This window comes from Physeter macrocephalus, chromosome 7, assembly GCF_002837175.3.
Source record: "Physeter macrocephalus isolate SW-GA chromosome 7, ASM283717v5, whole genome shotgun sequence".
Lineage (NCBI taxonomy): Eukaryota > Metazoa > Chordata > Mammalia > Artiodactyla > Physeteridae > Physeter > Physeter macrocephalus.
This window is the reverse complement of record NC_041220.1, coordinates 150,397,042-150,420,624: the sequence shown is the minus strand read 5'-3', so window position 1 is coordinate 150,420,624 and position 23,583 is coordinate 150,397,042. Positions and strand designations below refer to the sequence as shown.

Sequence of the window (23,583 nt, the reverse complement as noted above, 5' to 3'; positions counted from 1 at the left end):
CTTGTTGATGGGCCTGCCATTAGCTGACCATCTCATATAGGAACCATGTTAGTGATGAAGGAGACAGTCATCCCAGTAACAAGAGAGAAAAATGGAATTGAGTTCACTTTTTTAAAACTCCTATTAAAAAAAATTTACAGATTCATAGGAAGTTGCAAAATGATGTACAGGAAAGTTGTATATCCTTCATCCAATGTACCCCAGTGGAAACACCTTGAATTACTATCCTGTAATATCAAAACCACAGAGCTTACATTTTTCAAGCAAAAAAGCCACAGGATTTAAAGAAGGGTCTTGTCTTTTCTTAATTTTCGAAAACAGCCTGTTTGAGGGTGTGTGGCTTTGCTTCTGAGCGGAAACTATGTGTTTCGGTTTCCTTATTACTTATTCTTAAAAATAATAGAACCTGGTTCTCTTTAGTCAGACTTAGGGGTGGCAAACTTTTTCTGTACAGGGCCAAGTAATAAGTATTTTGGCTTTTTGAGCCACAAAGTCCGTGTCACAGATACTCAGCTGTGCCTCAGACAGTACCTACATGAATGGGTGTGACCATGTGCCAGTAAAACTTTATTTATAAAAAACAGGCAGTGAGCCAGATTTGGCCTGGAGAGTGCAGTTTCCTGACCCTGCCCTAAATTAACCTACCTCATAACCAAATCTAAAGAGACGCTTGCGAGCTTATTCAGTAAATCCGCTTATGTCATCTCCCTATTACTTATCCAGAATCTCCCAAACATCCACCTTAAAAATATAAGGGAGAAATATTTCTACTAGCATGCAGAATTCTATTTTGAGGAGGAAAAAAAAAGGGCATGAAAGCAAGTTGACATCAGGAATTTACTTGTACTTAAAAACTTCAGGCTAGGGGCTTCCCTGGTGCCGCAGTGGTTGAGAGTCCGCCTGCCGATGCAGGGGACACGGGTTCGTGCCCCGGTCCGGGAAGATCCCACGTGCCGCGGAGCGGCTGGGCCCGTGAGCCATGGCCGCTGAGCCTGCGCGTCCAGAACCTGTGCTCCGCAACGGGAGAGACCACAACAGTGAGAGGACCGCGTACCACAAAAAAAAAAACAAAACAAAAAACCTTAAGGCTATATCATGGAATGTATATATATATATATATGTGTATGTATCTACCTATCTATCTCCATATATATGTATATCTATCTCATCTATTTATGCCTACATGTATCTGCATATCTGTGTGTATATATATCCCACACATAAGTTTGTGTATATATTGTATATACCCACAGGCATATGTATACATGTACATATATTGAATTCTTATTGAATTCGTAACGCACATTTAGTTACATACGTCACCATTTCTATACATACGGATGTAGGAGTATATTTTGGGTCTCTAACATAACATATTTGATGTCACGTAGATAATTCTCCAGCGGTGCGTTGGAATTTATCAGGTTTTCGCTGCCTTAGCTGCAGAGGCAAACAGGTACCTGGCTGGAGGTAGCAATGACTTGGGTGTTTGCAAAGGCGCACCGCTGAGTTTTTTAATTAAAATGGCAACCCCTCTGTCAAGTGCATAAGTGCATTGTATTAGAACGCCTTGATAAGATGTTTTTAAAGTGTGAGATGATGGGCACTCTGGCTGGATTTTTATCCACCCTCTTGGTACCGCCGAGATGACATTTCACTGGATGAACTCATTTGGAGCCACTGTGGGCACTGGAGGACTTCTCAGGGATTTCTGTGGTGGGTTCCGGCTATTAACAGGGCTATTAATGAAACGTGGGGCATGACCTTACATCTGAGGATGCAAAAGTGAATTACAGTCCTAACAGGGATGCAAAAGAGATGCTTTAAATTGTTAACAGTCTTATCCTTAGGGGCATCTCTGGTAGTCCTTGAGCTATATCAGATTGTGTAAAAATAAACTTTAATCTTACAATGAGAAGGCTGGAATACTTTTAAAACAAGTATCTGTAATTGTTCAGGATGTGATCCTTTCCCCAGTAAAAAGACCAACTGTGTATATAAAAAGTGCATATCACATGACAAGAGATATTTAATCATTTCTTTTCAGGATGGGAGCATGCTAATCACCGGGTTAGGCTTTGGGAGGATTTGCAAATGCAGCATCCCCACCTCCCCCTCCAAAAAAAACATTACTTGAAAAACCCGTTCCAAGGAATGTAGGGTGGCCCCAGGACTGGGAGAGTCCCACCTGGGACTTTCAGCCCTAAAACTGAAACAGGACTGGGCCAAGCAGGATGAGGTGACCACAGCAATGGAACTGGGAATAGTGGGGGTTACCCTGGCACAGGTTTCAATGTCCAAACGTGCCCTAGAAATTCTGGCACAAATCAAGCCCAACCATTGTTTCCATGGTAACCATTCGCAGAGTCTCAATAGGCCAGTTAAGAAACGGGATGAACATTTACTGGGCTCTCCATACCACCAAGTACTGGAAACTAAAATGCCACTCAGAGGGTGGCTAGGTGTTCAGTTCCATCCCAGGTTGACTCAGCATTTTATTGTAGAACCCACTGGAAGTGCACGTTTTTAAGGACAGCAGATAAGGAGCATCGTAGAGGTTATTAGTGGGGCTGTTCATCTTTTTCTTTACCCTACTGTTCTCTTTCTAGGGCTTCTCAACCTCAGCACCATTGACATTTGGGCTGGATTATTCTTTCTTTTTTATATTTTACAACTTTTTTATTTTGGACAAAAAGCAAAATACAGAAAACTTGGAAGGGTACGGAAAGGAACACCACATACACACCGCTTAAATTCAAAATTGTTAATATTTGTCTTACTTTGGTGCATTTACCATCTATGCTCTTTGTTTTTGCTGTGCCATTTGAAATTAAGTTGTAGACATCAAATACTTTAATATGCATCTCTTATAAATAAGGACATGCTCCTACATAATCACAATACCATTATTATACCTAAGATAATTATACAATAATTCCATTATATGATCTAATATCCAGTTTCTGGGCAGGGGGGACCGTCCTATGCATTGTGGGACATTGGGCAGCATCCCTGGCCTCCCCCCACTAGATGTCAGTAGTACTCCCACCCCCAGTTTGTAATGACCAAAAAGCGCCACCCCCCCCCCCCGCCCTCCCCCCGCTCCAAGGGGCTCAGTCACCTCCAGCTGATAACCCACTGGGACGACTCCAAAGAGCTGACTGCCCACCCACAGAAAAGCAGAGTCAGGAGGTCCATCCTCAGAAAGGCAAACCCCCGTGAGGACGTCGTCCTGGAGTCCCACCCACTCATTTGCAACTCGCAGAAGGAGGCCGGGCCACCTTTGCACGTGGAGATGCACCCTCTGCCCAAGCGCGTGATGTCGGTGAAGAGCAGGCCCTTCGGGGCTGACGCACCGTGTTCCAAACCTTGAAGGAGCAAAGACATCGGTGCCCTCGACCTCAACACCTGGCGTGTCCGTACGACTTCACAGATCATTAACTCAGCTCTCACAAACATAATTCAGGAAGGAAAAGAGCATGCAAAGAGTTGTTCTCCTTGCTCTCAAAAACCACGAACTGTCCACCTGACTACTTCCTAGAGGCACTTAGACGTGCGGGAGGCGGTGATTCAACCCAGGTGTTTCCACTCTGTATCCCTGTTGCCCCTGCTTCCAAGGTGCCCTCCCACGACCTTCAGATTGTCAGTTATAATCAAAAGTGGTAAAAAAAAAAAAAAAAAGGATGTTTAAGAATCTGGCTATTACTCATGGACTCATTAATGCAATAACAAAATTCCCGGGGTTTGGGACAGGGTTTGTCCACCTCGGCACTATTGACGTTTGGGGTTGGATAGTTCTCTCTTGCGGGGACTGTCCTCTGCATTGTGGGATATTAAGCAGCATCCCTGGACTCTAGGATATAGTTGCTAATTGGGTTATTGCAACCCTTAATGTCTCCTGACATTGCTAAGTGTCCCTGGGGAGTGGAATCCCCCCAGTTGAGGACCAGTGGTGTAGGGGATAAAGACTAACAGAAAAGGAAAGACACTGACCTGAAACGTTTGGGAAAGGGTCTAAAGGGAACTTTAAAAAATACATGTGCCTGAGCCCCACGCTTGGAGTTTGGGGAGTAATTGGAAGGGTTTCAGCGTGAGTGTAGGAGTTTTAAAAGCTTCCCAGGTGATTCTAATCCACAGACGAGGTTGCGAGCCTACTGATCTAGAAAAAGATAATCATGGCCTGAGTTCAAAGGAAGCTTCACAGACTTTCTCAGAAATCAGTACACAGGGCGCCAGTCGATCCCATTGGATGGTTGACAGTCTTCCATCGTGGTTTGATAATCTGCAGAACCCTTGTTAGTTTGGGGCCAGGTATCGGTTCTCGTGTCTAAACACTCTTTTGTCTGCGGGCTGAAGCAGAGGATGTGGGCTGGCAGATCAGAATGCATCAGCCACTCTCTGCACGTCCATTTTCTAGAGTTTGCCCAGGTTTTCCTGGCCGTCATGATGGAATCTTCATCCACTCTCCACCTCATGTTCCATCTGTTAAACTTTCAGAATTTGCCCGGGATATGACCTCTTCTCATGACGCCCACCACTGCCCTTCTAGAAACTTCCATCATTATCTCTTTTGGGATTATAACAGTGATTGTTATTAATTATTATATTAATACATTATTTATACATAATTTATATTTATACAATTCCTTCTTTTTCTCCTTCTTCTTCTTCTTCTTCTTCTTCTTCTTCTTATTATTATTATTATTATTATTATATGGTCAGCACTGGCATCACTACCACACTCCCCAGGCTGTTCTAAACCTGGCCTGCAGACTCGTGCTTTTACCGTACAGGATACATGTGTCAACCCCACAGTAGACTCTTGTCTCAGTGTGAAATCTGAGGACCTCACAGTCCTACGCAAGGACCCGCACGACGGGCCCCCAGCGTCACCCCTGTGGCCCATCGCTGACTGCTCCACCTAACTCACTCATCCACAGCCACGCTGGACCTGGAGACGCTTCTAGGTCATTCCAGGCAGGCTCCTCCCTCGGGGCCCTAACACCTGCTGCTTGCCCTCCCAGGGCGGCTCTTCCCAGCTGTTTGCTTGGCTCTCCCCCTCCTCGCTGAGCTCTCTGCTCAAACATTACCTTCTCAGAGACGGCTTCCCTCACCAGTTTACATAAAATCGCAACCCCAAGCACCCCTTGTCTCCCCTCTAGTTTGCTTCATAGTATTTTTTGCCACCTGTTTTTCTTGTTTCCCATGACCCCTATAACAAATCACCCTAAACTGGGGACTTAAAGCAACAGACACTCATTCTCTCAATCCTGGAGACCAGAAGTCTGAGATCCAGGTGTGGGCGAGGCCGCGCTCCCTCCAGAGGCTCCAGGGGAGGGCCCTTCTTCCCTCTTCCAGCTTCTGGGGGCTCCAGACATCCCTGGGCTTGTGGCCGCCTCCCTCCCGTCTTCAAAATCAACATCTTCAGATCTCTCTCCCCTCTGCCTTCACACTGTCTGGTTCCCTGTGTGTGTAAATCTCTCTACCTTCTTATAGGGATACAGGTGACACATTTAGAGCCCACCTGGTTAATCCAGGATAATCTTGCCATGTCAAGACCCTTAATCACATTTTCAAAGGCCCTGTTTCCATATAGAGTTTACAGGTTCCGGGGATTAGGAACTGATTTCTTTTTTTCAAATTAATTTTATAGGAGTACAGTTGACTTACAATGTTGTGTTAGTCTCTGCTGTACAGCAGAGTGAATCTGGTATACATATACACACATCTACTGGGTTTTTTTTTTTCACTTTTTATTTTATATTGGAGTATAGCCAGTTAACAATGTTGTGATAGTTTCAGGTGCCAGCAAAGCAACTCAGCCATACATATATGACTGTCCATTGTTTTTTAGATTCTTTTCCCATATAGATAATTACAGAGTATTGAGTAGAGTTCTCTGTGCTACACAGTAGGTTCTTATTAGTTGGACCTGATTTCTTGAAGGGATGGGAATTATTCTGCCTACTACACCATCTATTTATTTTTCATATTTGTTTGTTTATTATAGTTCCTCCACTATGGTCTAAAATCCATTGGGGCAAAAGTCTTTTCTTAAAATTTCTTATTCCATTGTGTATTGTATCACATTGTATTGGAATAATCCCATTTTGTTCCCCATCTAGAATACCATAGAAACTCAATAAGTTTTTGAAAGTTTTCTTTGAATGAAGGGATAAATAAATCTCTGCGAGTGAAATATATTATTATTGGCTTCAAAGTACCTTCGTGGAGTAGATATTAATAAAAGGAAACCTCCATGAATTAGATATCAGTGAGCATTGGATGATGTTTCTGATGAGATTATCCAGAATGTAGCACCAGGAGAAAACGTCTTGTCAAATACGAAACAGAGATGAAGACCCATAGAGGATAAAATAATGCCTTCTATAGGACTCACTGGAGATGCAGAAGAAAAAATCAAAATAGGAGAAAGAGAGAACAGCTGAGAATTTTGTAGAATTTAGAAAAGAGCAGAGATACAACTCCCACATAGATGGATGCAAAGGAATCTACATCTCTCGGATGCATTCAAGCTGCAGAGACACCAAAGGCAAAAAAGAGAAAAAAGGCAAAAATAAGAGAAATCGAACCAGTTAAGGGAAACACTTGAAGAAAAGCAATAATTTCCAACCAGTTAAGGGAAACACTTGAAAAAAAGCAATCTCAATCACTCCAAAAGGCGAACAAGAAAGTAGGAGTTTTAATTGCTGTTGAGCCCAGTAAAATTTCCTCGGCGGTCTTGCTTTTCACCTGTTTGCACAGGGATACCTGTGGGAGAACGTTTATTGCCAACTAAATTAAATATTCAATCTGAAGCATGTAAATAAATTGTGGCCGAGCCACGCACAGATTATAACACAGCAGTGAAAAGTGAATGAACAAGAGCGGAACTATTCACGCGGATGAGCCTCCCCAAAACACCAAGGACACAAGCATTCTGGAATGCGCAGGATAGGATACAGACAGCGTAACACTTGGGAACCTAGGAAAGATTCTATAGGCACGTGGACATACAGGCTGTATGCCTCAGACATGTGAGTGGAATGTGAATCCTCCTTTATCGTAAATGTATAAATCAGTGCAAGCAGCAAACTGAAAAGCTAGGTCAAGAGAGGGGTTCATTACTACGTGGAGAACAGTGGCCATTGATTGACTGCACACGCAGACACAGGAGCCTTCCCCTGTATTGGCCGTACTTTATTTCTTCATCAGGTAGATAGAAGATGATATTAACCATGGTGGGCTCTTTTTTAAATTTTATATTATATTTTATATTGGAGTGTAGTTGATTAACAGTGTTGTGTTAGTTTCCGGTGTACAGCAGAGTGACTCAGTTATGCATACACACGTTTCTATTCTTTTTCAAATTCTTTTCCCATTTAGGTTGTTTGTTACAGAATACTGAGCAGAGTCCCCAGTGCGATGCAGTAAGACCTTGTTGTTTATCCATTCTCTTTATAATAGTTTGCATCTGCTAATCCGAAACTCCCACTCTTTCCCTCCCCCTGCCCCTTTCCCCTTTGGTAACCATAAGTTTGCTTTCTAAGTCTGTGAGCCTGTTTCTGTTTTGTAAATAAGTCCATTTGTGTCATTTTTTTGTAAGATTCCATCTATAAATGATATCATATGATACTTGTCTTTGTCCGACTTCACTTTGTATGATCATCTCCAGGTCCATCCATGTTGCTGCAAATGGCATTATTTCCTTCTTTTTTATGGCTGAGTGATATTCCATTGTACACATGTACCACATCTTCTATATCCACTCATCTGTTGAGGAACATTCAGGTTGCTTCCATGTCTTGGCTATTGTGAATAGTGCTGCTGTGAATGCTGGGGTGCACGTATCTCTTTGAATTATAGTTTTGTCGGGATATGTGCCCAGGAGTGGGATTGCTGGATCATATGGTAGCTCTGTCTTTAGTTTTTGAGGACCCTCCGTACTGTTTTCCGTAGTGGCTGCATCAATTTACGTTCCCACCAGTAGTGTAGGAGGGTTCCCTTTTCTCCACACCCCTTCCAGCATTTATTTGCAGACATTTTAATGATGGCCATTCTGACCACTGTGAGGTGGTCACTCACTGTAGTTTTGATTTGCGTTTCTCTGATAATTAGTGATGTGGAGCACCTTCTCAGGTGCCTATTGGCCATCTGTATGTCTTCTCTGGAGACATGTCTATTTATGAAATGTCCATTGTATATACGTGCCACATCTTCTTTTTCCAGTTTCTATGTCTGAATTTATTTATATGCGATATCTGTGTGGAATAAGTAAATATACAAAGAAAAGAGGCGGGCAAAAATAAATATTTTGTTTTTATGGAGGTTTTGCTTTTTCCACCTTCTTTAAAATTTTTAATTCACAACAATCATTTTTTTAAAATCTGAAACAAACCTCTTCCCTTCACTTTGCAATGTCTGGGTCAGTTGGTCACTGAAAGCGAGCGTCTGAAACAGTGCCGTGTGGATAGAATCGTGTCATATGATATTTGTCTTTCTCTGTCTGACTGACTTGAAGGCTTTGCTCTAAGTCAGATCCCAGTTTACACTGTGATTCCCCCCACCTCCCTGCATGAATTTGGTGGGACGTAGTGTCTCTCTGAATGTCAGTCTTCAAAATAGACCCAGAATGCAACCTCTCCGCGGAGCCTCTAGTCTGAAGTGCAGAGACCCCATCTCCCAGGATGATGGCAGGAACCTCCTGACTTGGGTCACCTCCCAGCACAGTAGCCGGGGGGGCTTTCAACCACCTTCTGCTCAGAACCGTGCAATGGCCACCGTGTCTCCGGGGTCAGGGTCCGAGTCCCCGCGGCATCAGAGGCGCTGCACCTCTGGGTGTCTTCCGTATCTGCTCATCTCGCTGGTCTCAATTCCTCCTGCTCTGCTTGCATAGCCTCCAGATCCTCCTCCTTTGCAGACATTTTAATGATGGCCATTCTGACCACTGTGAGGTGGTCACTCACTGTAGTTTTGATTTGCGTTTCTCTGATAATTAGTGATGTGGAGCACCTTCTCAGGTGCCTATTGGCCATCTGTATGTCTTCTCTGGAGACATGTCTATTTATGAAATGTCCATTGTATATACGTGCCACATCTTCTTTTTCCAGTTTCTATGTCTGAATTTATTTATATGCGATATCTGTGTGGAATAAGTAAATATACAAAGAAAAGAGGCGGGCAAAAATAAATATTTTGTTTTTATGGAGGTTTTGCTTTTTCCACCTTCTTTAAAATTTTTAATTCACAACAATCATTTTTTTAAAATCTGAAACAAACCTCTTCCCTTCACTTTGCAATGTCTGGGTCAGTTGGTCACTGAAAGCGAGCGTCTGAAACAGTGCCGTGTGGATAGAATCGTGTCATATGATATTTGTCTTTCTCTGTCTGACTGACTTGAAGGCTTTGCTCTAAGTCAGATCCCAGTTTACACTGTGATTCCCCCCACCTCCCTGCATGAATTTGGTGGGACGTAGTGTCTCTCTGAATGTCAGTCTTCAAAATAGACCCAGAATGCAACCTCTCCGCGGAGCCTCTAGTCTGAAGTGCAGAGACCCCATCTCCCAGGATGATGGCAGGAACCTCCTGACTTGGGTCACCTCCCAGCACAGTAGCCGGGGGGGCTTTCAACCACCTTCTGCTCAGAACCGTGCAATGGCCACCGTGTCTCCGGGGTCAGGGTCCGAGTCCCCGCGGCATCAGAGGCGCTGCACCTCTGGGTGTCTTCCGTATCTGCTCATCTCGCTGGTCTCAATTCCTCCTGCTCTGCTTGCATAGCCTCCAGATCCTCCTCCTGGTTCCTGCTTCCCAAGCCCAGAATCCCCAGTCCCCTTTCCCCGCAGTGCATGAGCCCTCACGCGTGATAGGGGGAGCCCTTTTCAAAGGTCAGATGACAGGCTTGAATCCACCAAGGTCCAGCACTCAACAGACAGTTCAGTCCCTGTCACTTCTCACTGCCCTGCCATCCCTCCCCTGTTTGTGCTCTGCACCACCTCCTGGGATGCAGTCGGAGAGACCGATGCCATCACTCTCTTTGAAATGTGTATTTATGGTCAGTGCCAGCCGCTGCTATTAGCATCCCTTCCTGGCGGTGGACCACTAATGCATCTTTGAAGTCAAGCTACAGTGCAAGGAAGAAAAATGGTGCTCAACGGCTAGACTGGTTTTGTAAAAAAATATATGATTAATGAAAATAATGTGGGACATATTTAGCAGAGTACTCAAATTACAACTTTAGTAATTCATTTATTCAGTTATATTCCCAGCCATCTTATTTAGAAAGTTTTCTCCCCCCTCCCACCTTGCCTCCCCCGCTCCCTCCCTTCCTTCCTATAAAGTAACTCACCTACTACATCTTACTTTCTAGAAGTACCATCTTTTAATAATTAGTAGTGTATCTTTCCATACATAGTCTGTGCTTTTGCTCTTCTTAAAATATACAAAATCTCTCGTGACACAAATGGGATATCCCGGTGTTATTAAGAAACTTCTCCTTTACTTAACAATCTATCTTGGGCATTTTTCATTGTCATCACACTGAGATACCCAGAAACTCAAAGAGTATCAAGGACCTGAGGCTTTAACGTACAATGCTACTGATGGGCAGGTTTCCAGTTTTTCGCTACCGAAAACAATGACTATAAAAAAATCATTGTATAAACCTATTTGCGTATTTGGGTGAGTATGTGTGTGGCTTATTTCATAGGCTGTGCTATGAAAATGACATTATTCTGTCAAAGGACATACGCATCTTGAATGTTGATCAGGAGCAACCAGGCACGGTATTTCCGACGATATTTTTTTTTTTTTTTTTTTTTTGTGGTATGCGGGCCTCCCTCTGCTGTGGCCTCTCCCGTTGCGGAGCACAGGCTCCGGATGCGCAGGCCCAGCGGCCATGGCTCACGGGCCCAGCCGCTCCGCGGCACGTGGGATCCTCCCAGACCGGGGCGCGAACCCGGTTCCCCTGCATCGGCAGGCGGACGCGCAACCACTGCGCCACCAGGGAAGCCCTCCGATGATATTTGTAATGTCTTAATCTTTGCCAATTTGGTGAGTGACTATTGTTATCCCATTTGGAAGTGTAAGATGTAAACATTAGAGGAAACTGGATGTGGGGTACCTGGGAATGCTTTGTACTAGCTTTTCAAATTTTCTGTAAAGGCAAAAGCACTCTAAAATTAAAAGTTCAAGCTCTGCCTCTCACCAGCTGTGTGACCTTGGCCAAGTTACTTAACCTCTCTGTGCCCCAGTTTTCTCATCTGTAAAACAGATAGTACTGGTATCAGGGATTAAAGAGCTTAATAGCAGCTTTACTAGATGCTAACACACTAACTCATTTATAGTAAAGGTTTAGTAATGTCTTTTTAATGAATAAATGGATGGATAAATAAAAGAATACATCAAGGCTTCCCTGGGGGCGCAGTGGTTGAGAGTCCGCCTGCCGATACAGGGGACGCGGGTTCGTGCCGCGGTCTGGGAAGATCCCACATGCCGCGGAGCGGCTGGGCCCGTGAGCCATGGCCGCTGATCCTGCGCGTCCGGAGCATGTGCTCCGCAACGGGAGAGGCCACAAAAGTGAGAGGCCCGCGTACCGCAAAAAAAAAAAAAAAAAAAGAATACATCAGTATCTTCAGGGATGGAGATTGCAGGAATGCTAGATGTTTCATCATTAAAAAAAACAAACAAACAGAAAACAAACCCAAAACGCCCCCTCTAGCTTATAGGGGAAAAAAAGTGATTTTGCTACAAAGTTTCTTCATCACAAAGCATGATCAAGATAATTTGGAACATTTTTATGGCAGGGTTTATCAGTGACAAACCTGGCTCTAGGAAAAATCTCTGTAAAGCTATTATAGTAGCATGATTTCCAAGCAGTAAATTTTCTCTCTAAACTTCCCAGAGTAAATTATTGGCTGAATGCATTCCCCAGCAAGCAAATGAATTAGCTTGTGGCCACAGGTTATCAAAAATGAGTCAATTAAATTTTTCATGGCATCTGCCAGAAGTAATGACTTTTATTCTCAAATACTAATAAATCTTTTTTTTCTGACAACTTTGAGATTGCAGGAGCAATTATCTGTGGAGGCAACTCCTAATTTTTGGTAGCTTGTCGTGCACACATGGAAACTTTCTGGAAGATCCCCGAAACACTTTCACATCATTAAAATAGGAAGCCAAACTGGAGGAGTTGTAGAACATTCTCTGCTTATTTCTACAACTTAAAAATCATCATCTGGGCTTCCCTGGTGGCGCAGTGGTTGAGAATCTGCCTGCTAATGCAGGGGACACGGGTTCGAGCCCTGATCTGGGAAGATCCCACATGCCGCGGAGCAACTAGGCTCGTGAGCCACAACTACTAAGCCTGCGCGTCTGGAGCCTGTGCTCCGCAACAAGAGAGGCCGCGATAGTGAGAGGCCCGTGCACCGCGATGAAGAGTGGCCCCCGCTTGCCACAAGTAGAGAAGGCCCTCGCACAGAAACGAAGACCCAACACAGCCCAAAATAAGTAAATAAATAAATAAATTTTTTAAAAAAATCATTATCTGATCCGTTGAGAAACCATATATGCTTACTCTGACTTACCTACAGGTGTTAAGTTTTGTGTTTCATGCCCACATCAATAGCTCAAATTCTATATCCGTTTGTTCAGCTGCAAACTACCTTTTGAATCCTGGGTCATCTGTATACTTGGACCACCGTCTCTGAGGGGTACCTGCTTCTTTTTGAGATAGGTAGCTCCACGTAATTCTTTAGCTAATCCCCATGCTGAAACCACAGTGGTTTTAAAACAAAGAGCAGGCATCTAAGGCATCTGGCTTTTAAATGATTTCTTCTCCACCTTGACTATTTCCATCTTTCTCAAGCACCATCAACCGACCCACTAAGCCACCTGGATACAACATGAAAAGAAAGCACATCCCATAGAAAAGGTGCAAAGAAATGAACAGGTCATTTGTGGAAGGGAAAACTTGGCTTCTTTGAAGCCCAGTTCCTTGACTATATATGTTAAATTTCTTCTATGATAATTGGTCCTTTTGGTTTCTCTAAATTTTCTTAACATATGAATGTATATTTTAAGCGTGGATTTCATACAGATTTGCAAACTTCATAGAATGGTGTTCTATTAAGTACTTTTAAGACTAATTTCTTTCTTATCTATGGTTGTAGCCCATTTCCCAATTCCAAGGTTCTACATTTAAGCTCTCTCTCTCTCTCTCTCTCTCTCTCTCCCTCCCTCCCTCCTTATCCATTACACCACCCCATCTCTAACTTTATCTTTTCCTTCTTGAAGTTTCTTAGGGGGAGTCACACATTTCTGTTTTGAATTTATCAATCAGTTCAACTACTGTTTCATTTTGTAATGCATTAAATTTGATCCATGCTTTCACATTGTTTCTTCTGCTTTCCAAATGATTATGTTGCTACCTTTAAAACATTATTTCATCATCATTTATCCCATGAGTATAAGTTCTTTCAAGAATTTTAACATTTACACTGGGTTTGCAGTGGTATTTATCACCATTACTTAGATTTAATTCTATCGTTAGCTCCCCTATAGTTAGCCGCCTCTCTTATTGTGCCTTTAATGGTTAGTTTTAACGTCTGTTTTTGATTGGTGTCTCCTTTCATTGGAGTACATCTCCAAAAGTTTATTTATTTCCAGGAAGACTTATGAGTGATGTATTTTCAGTGTCTTTACACATTAAAAAAAAATCTCTTTCAGCTGGTTTCGTATGTGGGTGACATTTCCTGAAGTGTGTGTTTTATGACTGTCTCCATCTGAGAAGAAAGGGATGTAAATCATGTTAGGATTTGCTTTAGAATATATTTTTTTAACATATGTACCAGAGATGATGTTGTGACACGGGGCCATAAATATCTTAATTCCTAAGTGTTGTTAAAATTTGTCGTCTTAAGTATGATCAAGAAGAAGGACCAATGATGTTCACGCCTCCTACCTCTCTGAAGTAGGATGGAGAAATCAGCCAGGGTGGGAGGAACCCTCAGCTGCAGTGGAGAAAATGAGACAAGGGGAAACGTCCCTGCTTATTTTGTTCAGAAGCGAGGAGGAGGATTGAAAATACCTGGGTGACATCAGAACTTAGGGCACATCCCACCCATCTAGAGAAAGATCCCCATTTCCTTAGCTGTGTCCCGAAGGCACCCCTGGTAAGAGGCTACGCCTGTGCTGCGGGGTCCCTCACGGTCCATGTCCATGTCATTGAGGACCAGCCACACTGACCCCAAGAAGAAACGTCCGCAGACCACGGGCAAGCAGTGATCTTCACAGGGGAAGGGACAGGCTCTGCCATACCTTCCATTGTCCATGTATTTAAAAATAAGTATTTTCCCATTCTGAGTGCCTGGTGTGTGTCAGAATGCTCCACTTTGTCAGATCACAGAGCTGGGTCGATTAAAATAGACTTTTTGAAGTGCCCCGTGTCCATGTAGGTGAGCAGGGTCTGGGGTGCTGCGTGGGGAGCAGATCGTTACCATCACAAATATTTCCCCAAGATTTAACCAACCGACATCCAGTGAAGCAGTTCTGCATAAAAGAGTGACTCTTTGTTGCATTTTGAACCCGATTTAATCGATGAATTATTAAAGTATAACAACTAAACGATCAAACTGAGTTCATTTAAGTCCTGAAATCACAGGTTTACTTCACCTTGCAGTGAGCGCCTTCTGGCAGGATTTTTCTTGTCTAAGACCTTAGTGATTTTATTTTAATTATTCTTATTTTTTTGCGGCTGGATGGTTTCTTACGAGTGTCTTTGTGTTTTTCTTTTCAAATATCATGAAAATGTTATGAAAAATAGACAAGGGAAAGAAAATTGTGGAGCATACGTTTGCAAACAGCAGATATTCGTCAGTTTTGTGCAGTGTACATGTGTTTCATTTTAGTAAGTGCATAATGAGATGGTTTTATTATTCCTTGACCTTGCAAGGTTTGAATATATCCACTTCGTTCTATAAGATATTGTAACTCAGGAAGCGTCTTTTTGGAGAGAATGCTAAAATGGTACTTTTTCTAGTCTTCGCCCGGGGATGTGACTTTTGACATTACTGCACATTAAATTAAATGTGAAGCTGCTTTTATTTGAGGCTGTTATGTTTTAGGTAGTGTGGCTTCATGAAAATAAAAATCTAAGGGAAAAGGATTAAAATCCAAGAAAAAAAAAATAAGGCTATTCTTGGTGGGGGGGTGGGGTGGAGAAAGCAACAGATTTCTTTCCAGTTTTGAATGAAATCTGCCATCAACATGTTTTGTTATATCCAGTCATCCTAGCTTATTACATTTTTTAAAAAGTGAAATATTTCAGACTTAGGAGAGTATGAAAGATTCCGTTTTCTGCAGCCTTGAAAACACTTGGTGTTGCATTGTCTTGTAATTTTTTTTAAATATAAATTTATTTTATTTATTCATTTGGGCTGCATTGGGTCTGTCGTTGCTGTGCGCGGGCTTTTCCCTGGTTGTGGCTAGTGGGAGCTACTCTTCATTGCAGTGCGCTGGCTTCTCACTGCGGTGGCTTCTCTTGTTGCGGAGCCGGGCTCTAAGCACACGGGCTTCAGTAGCTGTGGCACGTGGGCTCGGTAGTTGTGGCACATGGGCTTAGCTGCTCTGCGGCACGTGGGATCTTCCCGGACCAGGGCTCGAACCCCTGTCCCCTGCACTGGCAGGCGGATTCTTAACCACTGCGCCACCAGGGAAGCCCATTTTCTTGTAATTTTTAAACCAATCTAATTGGTATCACATGCTAGCTCCCTGTTGTTTAAAGGCATACTTTCTTAATTTTCAGAGTTTGAACAAATTTTCCTAACGCTTTTAGTTATTCAGTCCTTTTCACTATAAATTACCTTCCTATACTATTTGATCATTTTCTCCTCAAGTGTTCTCTTTTCTTATTGACATGTAGGACATCTTTGCTGAGGCAGGAAGTAATCCATTTGGGGTTTTAGCCCTTGTAAGTCTTTCCCTCTGTCTGTGGCTTATCTTTTAAAGTGGTTTACTGTGTCTCCTGTCATGCAGAAACGTTGGCTTTAATGCGATTTGGTATGCCAATATTTCCCTTAAATAGGGTTTGTATGTTTGGTGTCTTTGGGAAATTTTCTTAGTCCAAGGTCTTAAAAATATTTTCATAATACTTTCTTCTAATTGCTTGGACATGTTCTTTTTCAAGTAGATTTTTTTATTCAGCAGATGTTTTTAGCAGTCCGGTGCAGGGATCTCTCATCCCCCTCTGCCCCATCTGTACACAAAAGTTTTCCAGCCCCATTGACTGAATGGCCTGTCCATACCCCACCCCCATCCTTTTGCTCTGAATTTTTGCCACGTTATGGGTTTCTATTTATACTTTCACCTATTGCCTGTTCCTCTACTCTGTTGCTTTAGTCAGTCTGACTATCCAGTGTCACAGTGTTTTTTTTTTTTTGTGGTACGCGGGCCTCCCTCTGCCGCGGCCTCTCCCGTTGCGGAGCACAGGCTCCGGACGCGCAGGCCCGGCGGCCACGGCCCACGGGCCCAGCCGCTCCGCAGCATGTGGGATCTTCCCGGACCGGGGTGCGAACCCGGCTCCCCTGCATCGGCAGGCGGACGCGCAACCACTGCGCCACCAGGGAAGCCCCTGACACGGTGTTTTAATTACTATAAACCTTCTACTGTAATGCATCCTGTTACAATGCTATTCAGTAGGAGAATTGCCTTAACTTCATCATCCTTCCAAATAGTGTTGGCAGTTCTCGAACACTTACCTTCCATGTGAAATAATCACCATCCTTTCCAGTGTAAAGAAATACTCTACTGGGATTATGATAGGTGCTTTGCATTGAATTGATGGCTTACTTTGCGGATAATAAACATCTTTCAAGATCTTGCATATTCCCTTTAGTGAACAAAGTCTATCTTTTCATTTGTTATATCTTGTTGTTTTTTTTTTAACATCTTTATTGGAGTATAACCGCTTTACAATGGTGTGTTAGTTTCTGCTTTACCACAAAGTGAATCAGCTATACATATACCTATGTTCCCATATCTCTTCCCTCTTGCGTCTCCCTCCCTCCCACCCTCCCTACATCTTGTTTTATGTTCTTCATAAAGTTGTTCGTTTCTCTCCATAATGGGCTTTCATGTTTTATGATAGGTGCATTTTAGGTATTTTATAATTGAATCTGTTTGTATTTTTAATATAATGATCTTTAAGTGCTGTTTTCTAATTATGTGTTGCTGGCATACAGGGATGCAAATTGCTTTTTTTTATATTGCTCTTGTCTTCAGCAGCTTTGTGGAGCGCTCTTCTTAATAGATTCCCTAAAGATTCTCTTGGATTTTCTTTGTAGATAATCATGTTGTCTGTGCATCATGATAATTTTTTCACCTTCTCCACACTCTTCCCATTGCTTTGAACATTTTTGCCTAATTGCCTGGCTAGCCCTTCCCATAGAAATCTGAGTGGATGGTGTGTCTTCAGTTGTATCACGTGATATTTTGTGTTGAATGTGGCTTTTGGTTCGAGTCACTCATATATTAAAAATTCTACTTTAAATTGTTATGTGGTTAATCACGTCCGGGAGGAAAAACTTTTCCTCCACCCATATAGGTTCTATAACTAAGGCAGTACAAAGGTAACTGACAAAAGACAGATTAAGAGGAGAAAAGACAAAATGTATTGACGTACATACACACATGGGAACTCATGCAGCAAGTGGCTTGGGGAAGTGGCTAGACTTTAGCACTTATATACCGTCTATGTAGGGGAAGGGGAGGAGGAGAAAGGCACCTATGGAAATGCAAATAAAATTTAGGAAAGGTGCTGCAGGGAGAGATGAACTGGGAGATTGGGATTGACATGGACACACTACCATATCTAAAACAGATAACCCACAAGGACCTGCTGTATAGCACAAGGAACTCTAGTGAGTACTCTGTAATAACACATATGGGAAAAGAATCAGAGAAAGAATAGATAAATGTCTATGTATAACCGAGTCACTATGCTGTACCCCTGAAACTAACACAACATTGTTAATCAACTCTACTCCAAGATAAAATAAAAAAATGTTTCTTTCCATTAGCAAAGGTAAGTGGGCCTTTAGGAGAATACATGGCAGGTTGGATGGATTCGGGACAATGGTCGTTTATGTGATTTCTCATCCTGACGCCTTTTGCTGACAGGAGTTAATTTTCCCCGGTCCAGCAAACCTTACTTGAAGGGGAATTGACGGCAGCTGACCTCTTTTGGAAGACTGTTTGGAGGAAGAAAAGGAGGGTTCCAGCAATGCCTCTTGCTGCATCAGTTCATCGTCAGATGTCTTCAGCTCAGAATAACTTCTTTGCGGCAGAGGTATGTCCTGGATTACTTCATCCACGTTAATAAACTTAGCGAGCTTCCATCTGGCCGCGGAGAGAAAGCCCCTTCCTCTACTCTAAAGAGCTTACTCTTCAGGGAGGGTCTTCGTCTCTGGCTCTGCATCAGGGATCCCAAGTTCAAGGGTCCTCTGACAGATCTCTCCTGGTCTCTCAACCCAAACCAGCCCTGCCCCAGTCCCTGTTTCAATTTCCACATCACAGAAATCCTCTTTTGGGAGCGCCTCGCCTATTTGTCTATTGGCCTGTGCATTTATGGGCTGCTTTGTCTTCCAGAATTCAAGCTCCCGGAGAGGAGGGTCCATCCTCTTACTCATGTACCCACCACACCTAGAGCAGTGCCTACACATTCACACAGTCGGTGCTCGGTGAAGATTTCTTTCATAAATAAACAATGTGAGGGGCTTCCCTGGTGGCGCAGTGGTTGAGAATCCGCCTGCCGATGCAGGGGAACCGAGTTCGCGCCCCGGTCTGGGAAGATCCCACATGCCGCGGAGCGGCTGGGCCCGTGAGCCATGGCCGCTGAGCCTGCGCGTCCGGAGCCTGTGCCCCGCAACGGGAGAGGCCACAACAGAGGGAGGCCCGCGTACCACCAAAAACAAAAAAATAAATAAATAAATAAGTAAACAATGCGAGTGTGGGCGTGTGAGGTGCCTGCCCAAGGCAGGGTTGAATCTTTCATTGTTTTTAAAAAGATGAATATTTAGGCGGCTGTTTTTGAACACAGGAACCTTCCATGCCGTGTCCTCTTGTTCTCCTGCCCTTTCTTATTGATTCAGAACCAAGTCATGCGACGTTCAGATGTTACCACTACGGTTTTCCACCCTCCGCTTTTGTGAGACGTTCTGCTTTTTCATTTTTCTCAACAAAGGGAGACGTGGATGCAGAGGCCACCTGAAAAGTTAAAAGAGATGCTCTTCGGGGTAGAACTGATGGGCGGGACATTCACAGATCCTACCTTCGCCTCATTTAAGGCGGCTTCCGTGGGCAGAATGCTTGCCGCCAGGTTCTCGTCGCGTGCAGGAATAAGCTGGCGGGCTTTCTAAAGGAGGACTTCCCACAGGAGCTTGCCAAGCCTGTGGCTTTTCTCTTCTCTTCCAGTCATGTGTAATTGATCTTCCTGAAGAAAGTCTCTCAGGTCCTGCTGGGACGTACCTGGGAATCACAATTCAAGGTCATGATTGGCTATTTGCATCTCTTTTTTTTTTTCAAAAAAGAGAGAAAGAATGTAGGGGTAAGCCAATATAAAGGAATTTGATGTTAAAGTATCACACTGTGACATATTTATGTCCGGGAGCGGGGAGTTTCCCCCTCTACCCCTCCTGAGGTCTTATGGCTGTTGACACACAGCAGATTAACAGGAGAAAAAGAAACACTTTTTTTTTTTTTTTTTTGTGGTACACGGGCCTCTCACTGTCGCGGCCTCTTAAAATTGAAGTATAGTTGATTTACAGTGCTGTAGTAGTTTCAGGTGTACAGCAAAGTGATTCAGTTTTATATATACATATATGTATGTGTACATATATATATTATTTTTCATATTCTTTTCCATTATAGGTTATTACAAGATATTAAATTTAGTTCCCTGTGCTATACAGTAGATCCTTGTTGTTTATCTATTTTATATAGAGTAGTGTGTGTCTGTTAATCCCAAATTCCTAATATATCCCTCCCCACCCCCCCCTTTCCCCTTTGGTAACCATAAGTTTTCTAGCTCTGTGAGTATACTTCTCTTTTGTAAATAAGTTCATTTGTATTATTTTTTTAGATTCCACATATAAGTGATATCATATTTGTCTTCGACTCAACTTCACTTAGTGTGATCATCTCTAGGTCCATCCACGTTGCTGCAAATGGCATGATTTCATTCTTTTTATGGCTGAGTAGTATTCCACTGTATAGATGTGCCACATCTTCTTTATCCATTCATCTGTCAGTGGACACTTGGGTTGAAGCCGTGCGTACCCGCTGACATAATGATTTAGGCTACCTAGTACAGATGTACTCTAATGGAGGGAGTACATGAGCCTTCATTTCGTTGGGTGAGAAGTGACGAGCAGAGACCCACCAATGTGATGACGGTGGATGTGGATGTGAAGCCTCTGCTATGAACAGTGCGGTGCAGGTATCTTTTTAAATTATGGTTTTCTCTGGATATATGGCTAGGAGTGGGATTACTGCATCCTATGGTAACTCTGTTTTTAGTTTTCTGAGGAACCTCCACACTGTTCTCCATAGTGCCTGTACCAATTTACATTCCCACCAACAGTGTAGGAGGGCTCCCTTAAGAAACACATTTTAATCCATGCACATGGAGGTCTCCTAGAAATGGGACTTAAGATGTAGCCAAAGCAGGCAGTTTTTATACTTTTTAGACAGAGACAATACATTTGTGAGAAAGTGACAGGACAAAGAAACTTAGGCTTTGGGTGCTTAGTTAGTGAGGAATCTAAACAGAGTTTGTGCTAGGGGTGGTCAGTTAAAGAAGTCATGAGGTTTGTTTATATAGGTTTCTTGGCCCCAAATTCCCCACCTGTAGCCATAAGGGTGTCCTTCACCCTCCAGACCCAGGGAGAACACATGCCACTTGGAGATGTGTTTCCTGCTTCAGGGGGACAGAGAGGAGGGTCAGAGTGTCCCTCTTGCATCAGCTGTTTCTTAAGTTTAATTCAAAATACTCAACATGCCACGGAGGCATATTTGGGGAGGCCTAAAAAGTGCATTCTTGGACCATTCTCCCTGGCGTGTTCTTCTTCTAATGGCTAGTGGAAAGGTTCTTCGACTGGCTCCCAGGAGCAGGCTGAGAGCGAGATAAGAGCATAGAGGGCTGTAGAAAAGCAACCTGACTTCTTTGAAGACTCTCGCATTGTGGAACATTCACTTCAATGTTCATCTCAGAAAAAGGAGTAAGTTTTCGCCCTTGGATTTGACAGGTGCCAAGTCCATGACCCAGTCGCGTGTCAGTGATCTCCCTAAGCCCATTTGTCTTTCTCACCCAAATCTGGCCTTTTGGAGGGGTGGGGGGGGCCAGAATCCAGCTCCAAAGTGGAGGGAGGTACCCTGGGCTGTTTCATAGCCTCTTCTGGGGCAGAAAGGACGGACGGGCATATTCTCTGATGATAACACTTTCACCCCATTTGAGGTAGGTTCCATTAGGTTCCTGTCCCTGTGTAAAATATTACTGCAAACTCAGCAAGGTAAAGCAACACACCTCTCTTATCTCCCAGTTTCTGTGGGTCAGGAATCAGGCAGAATTTAGGTGGTGTTATGGCCTGAATTGTGTGCCCCCCACTCCTACCAAAACGTATGCTGAAGCCCTCACCCCCAGGACCTCAGAGTGTGGGTGTATTTGGAGTTGGGGTCTCTAAAGAGGTGATAAAGGTAAGATGAAGTCATTAGGGTGGGCCCTGATCCCATAGGACTGGTGTCCTTATAAGAAGAGGAGATCAGGACACAGACACACACAGAGGGACGACCCTGGGGGGACACAGGGAGGAGACAGCTGTGTACATGCCCAGGAGAGAGGCCTCAGGAGGGACCAGCCCTGCCCACACCTGGATCTTGGACTTCCAGCCTCCAGGACTGGGAGAAGTGAATGTCTGTTGTTTAAGCCTCCAGCGTCTGGCGTTTAGCTGTGGCAGCCCAGAGCTGAGTAAGGCATCTGGATTCCCTGCCTCTGGGTCTCCGTAGGCTGCAGCCCAGGTGTTCACAGGGCCAAGTTCTCACGGGGACCTTAACTGGGGGAAGAGCCACTTCCAAACTCCTCAGGGTGTTGGCAGAGCTCCCCTCCTGCAGTTGGAGGACAGAAGACCCCATTTCCTCCTTGGCTTCCAGTCAGGGGCTGCTCTCAGCTCCTAAAAGCGCCGGCAGTTCTTTGCCACGTGGTGCTCTCCACAGCCCTCACCCCACACAACATGGCAACATAGCTCTTCTCGTCCAGACGTGGTGAACAGTGACCCAAGGCTGTGCGTCGCTGATATTTCTCCTACAGAAGGTGAGGGTCAGCCAGTCATCCCTCTTCCGGAAACAACGTCTCCTTTCTCTGATCATAAAGTGAAATACATTGAAAGGAAAAGCAAACTCAGATATCCAGAGACTTACCAAGGAGGAAGCCAGGGTCTCGTGCAGTGCCATCACAGGATTTGCGTTTGGGGTCTTCAGTACCCAGACTTTCTCCTGTGCGCGCATATGCTTCTTTGCACAGTACGTGGAGAGGGTCGCATGTTCCCGGCGTTATGAGGAGGACCTGCTAAGCCCTGCACCGGGACCGTGGGTTCTGGCCTCTGCGGGCTTACTCCCTCCCATCTGCATTCTGTCAGTATGCTCATTTCACCTTTTATCCCATTAAAGTAAATAAGTGGCCCCGGTCTAAATGCTGCCGACGCACCGTCTCTGTACAGGAGGAGTCTGGCCGTTCTGGATAAGTTAGTTCAGCAGGGAGCCGTTTCCCGGTCTCGTACGTGACTCCCCCGCTCCGCCCAAATAACCCTGATTTCCTCACCCGTAGGGGAGACGATGGGATCATGGGGCCATGGGGCCATGGGATGATGGGGCCATGGAGAGATGGGGCGATGGGTTCATGGGGCCATGGGGCCATGGGTTCGACTAGAAACTTGGTTATGCCGTGCGTACCCGCTGACATAATGATTTAGGCTACCTAGTACAGATGTACTCTTCTGGAGGGAGTACATGAGCCTTCATTTCGTTGGGTGAGAAGCGACGAGCAGAGACCCACCAATGTGATGACGGTGGATGGGATGATGGGGCCATGGGGCCATGGGGTCATGGGGCCATGGGTTGATGGGGCCATGGAGAGATGGGGCGATGGGTTCATGGGGCCATGGAGAGATGGGACCATGGGGCCATGGGGCCATGGGGCCATGGAGAGATGGGGCGAAGGGTTGATGGGGCCATGGGGCCATGGGTTCATGGGGCCATGGGGCCATGGAGAGATGGGGCGATGGGATGATGGGGCCATGGGGCCATGGGGTCATGGGGCCATGGGTTGATGGGGCCATGGAGAGATGGGGCGATGGGATCATGGGGCCATGGGGCCATGGGATGATGGGGCCATGGAGAGATGGGGCGATGGGATCATGGGGCCATGGGGCCATGGGATGATGGGGCCATGGAGAGATGGGGCGATGGGATCATGGGGCCATGGGGCCATGGGATGATGGGGCCATGGAGAGATGGGGCGATGGGTTCATGGGGCCATGG

At 44.5% G+C, this 23,583-nt stretch overlaps 1 protein-coding gene across 3 annotated transcripts in view; it reads left to right on the top strand.

Moving 5' to 3' along the window:
• The window catches only part of PUDP (pseudouridine 5'-phosphatase), a 352,814-nt gene that overhangs the window by 295,052 nt on the left and 34,179 nt on the right, over positions 1 to 23,583 (top strand). For 2 of the 3 annotated variants that reach the window (XR_008617967.1, XR_008617968.1), the window contains exon 6: positions 18,172 to 18,340. The exons of the other annotated variant lie outside the window; for it this stretch is intronic. The gene's annotated coding sequence lies outside the window, so the exon portion shown is untranslated. The remainder of the gene's footprint in view (positions 1 to 18,171; positions 18,341 to 23,583) is intronic. 3 annotated transcript variants of the gene reach the window in all.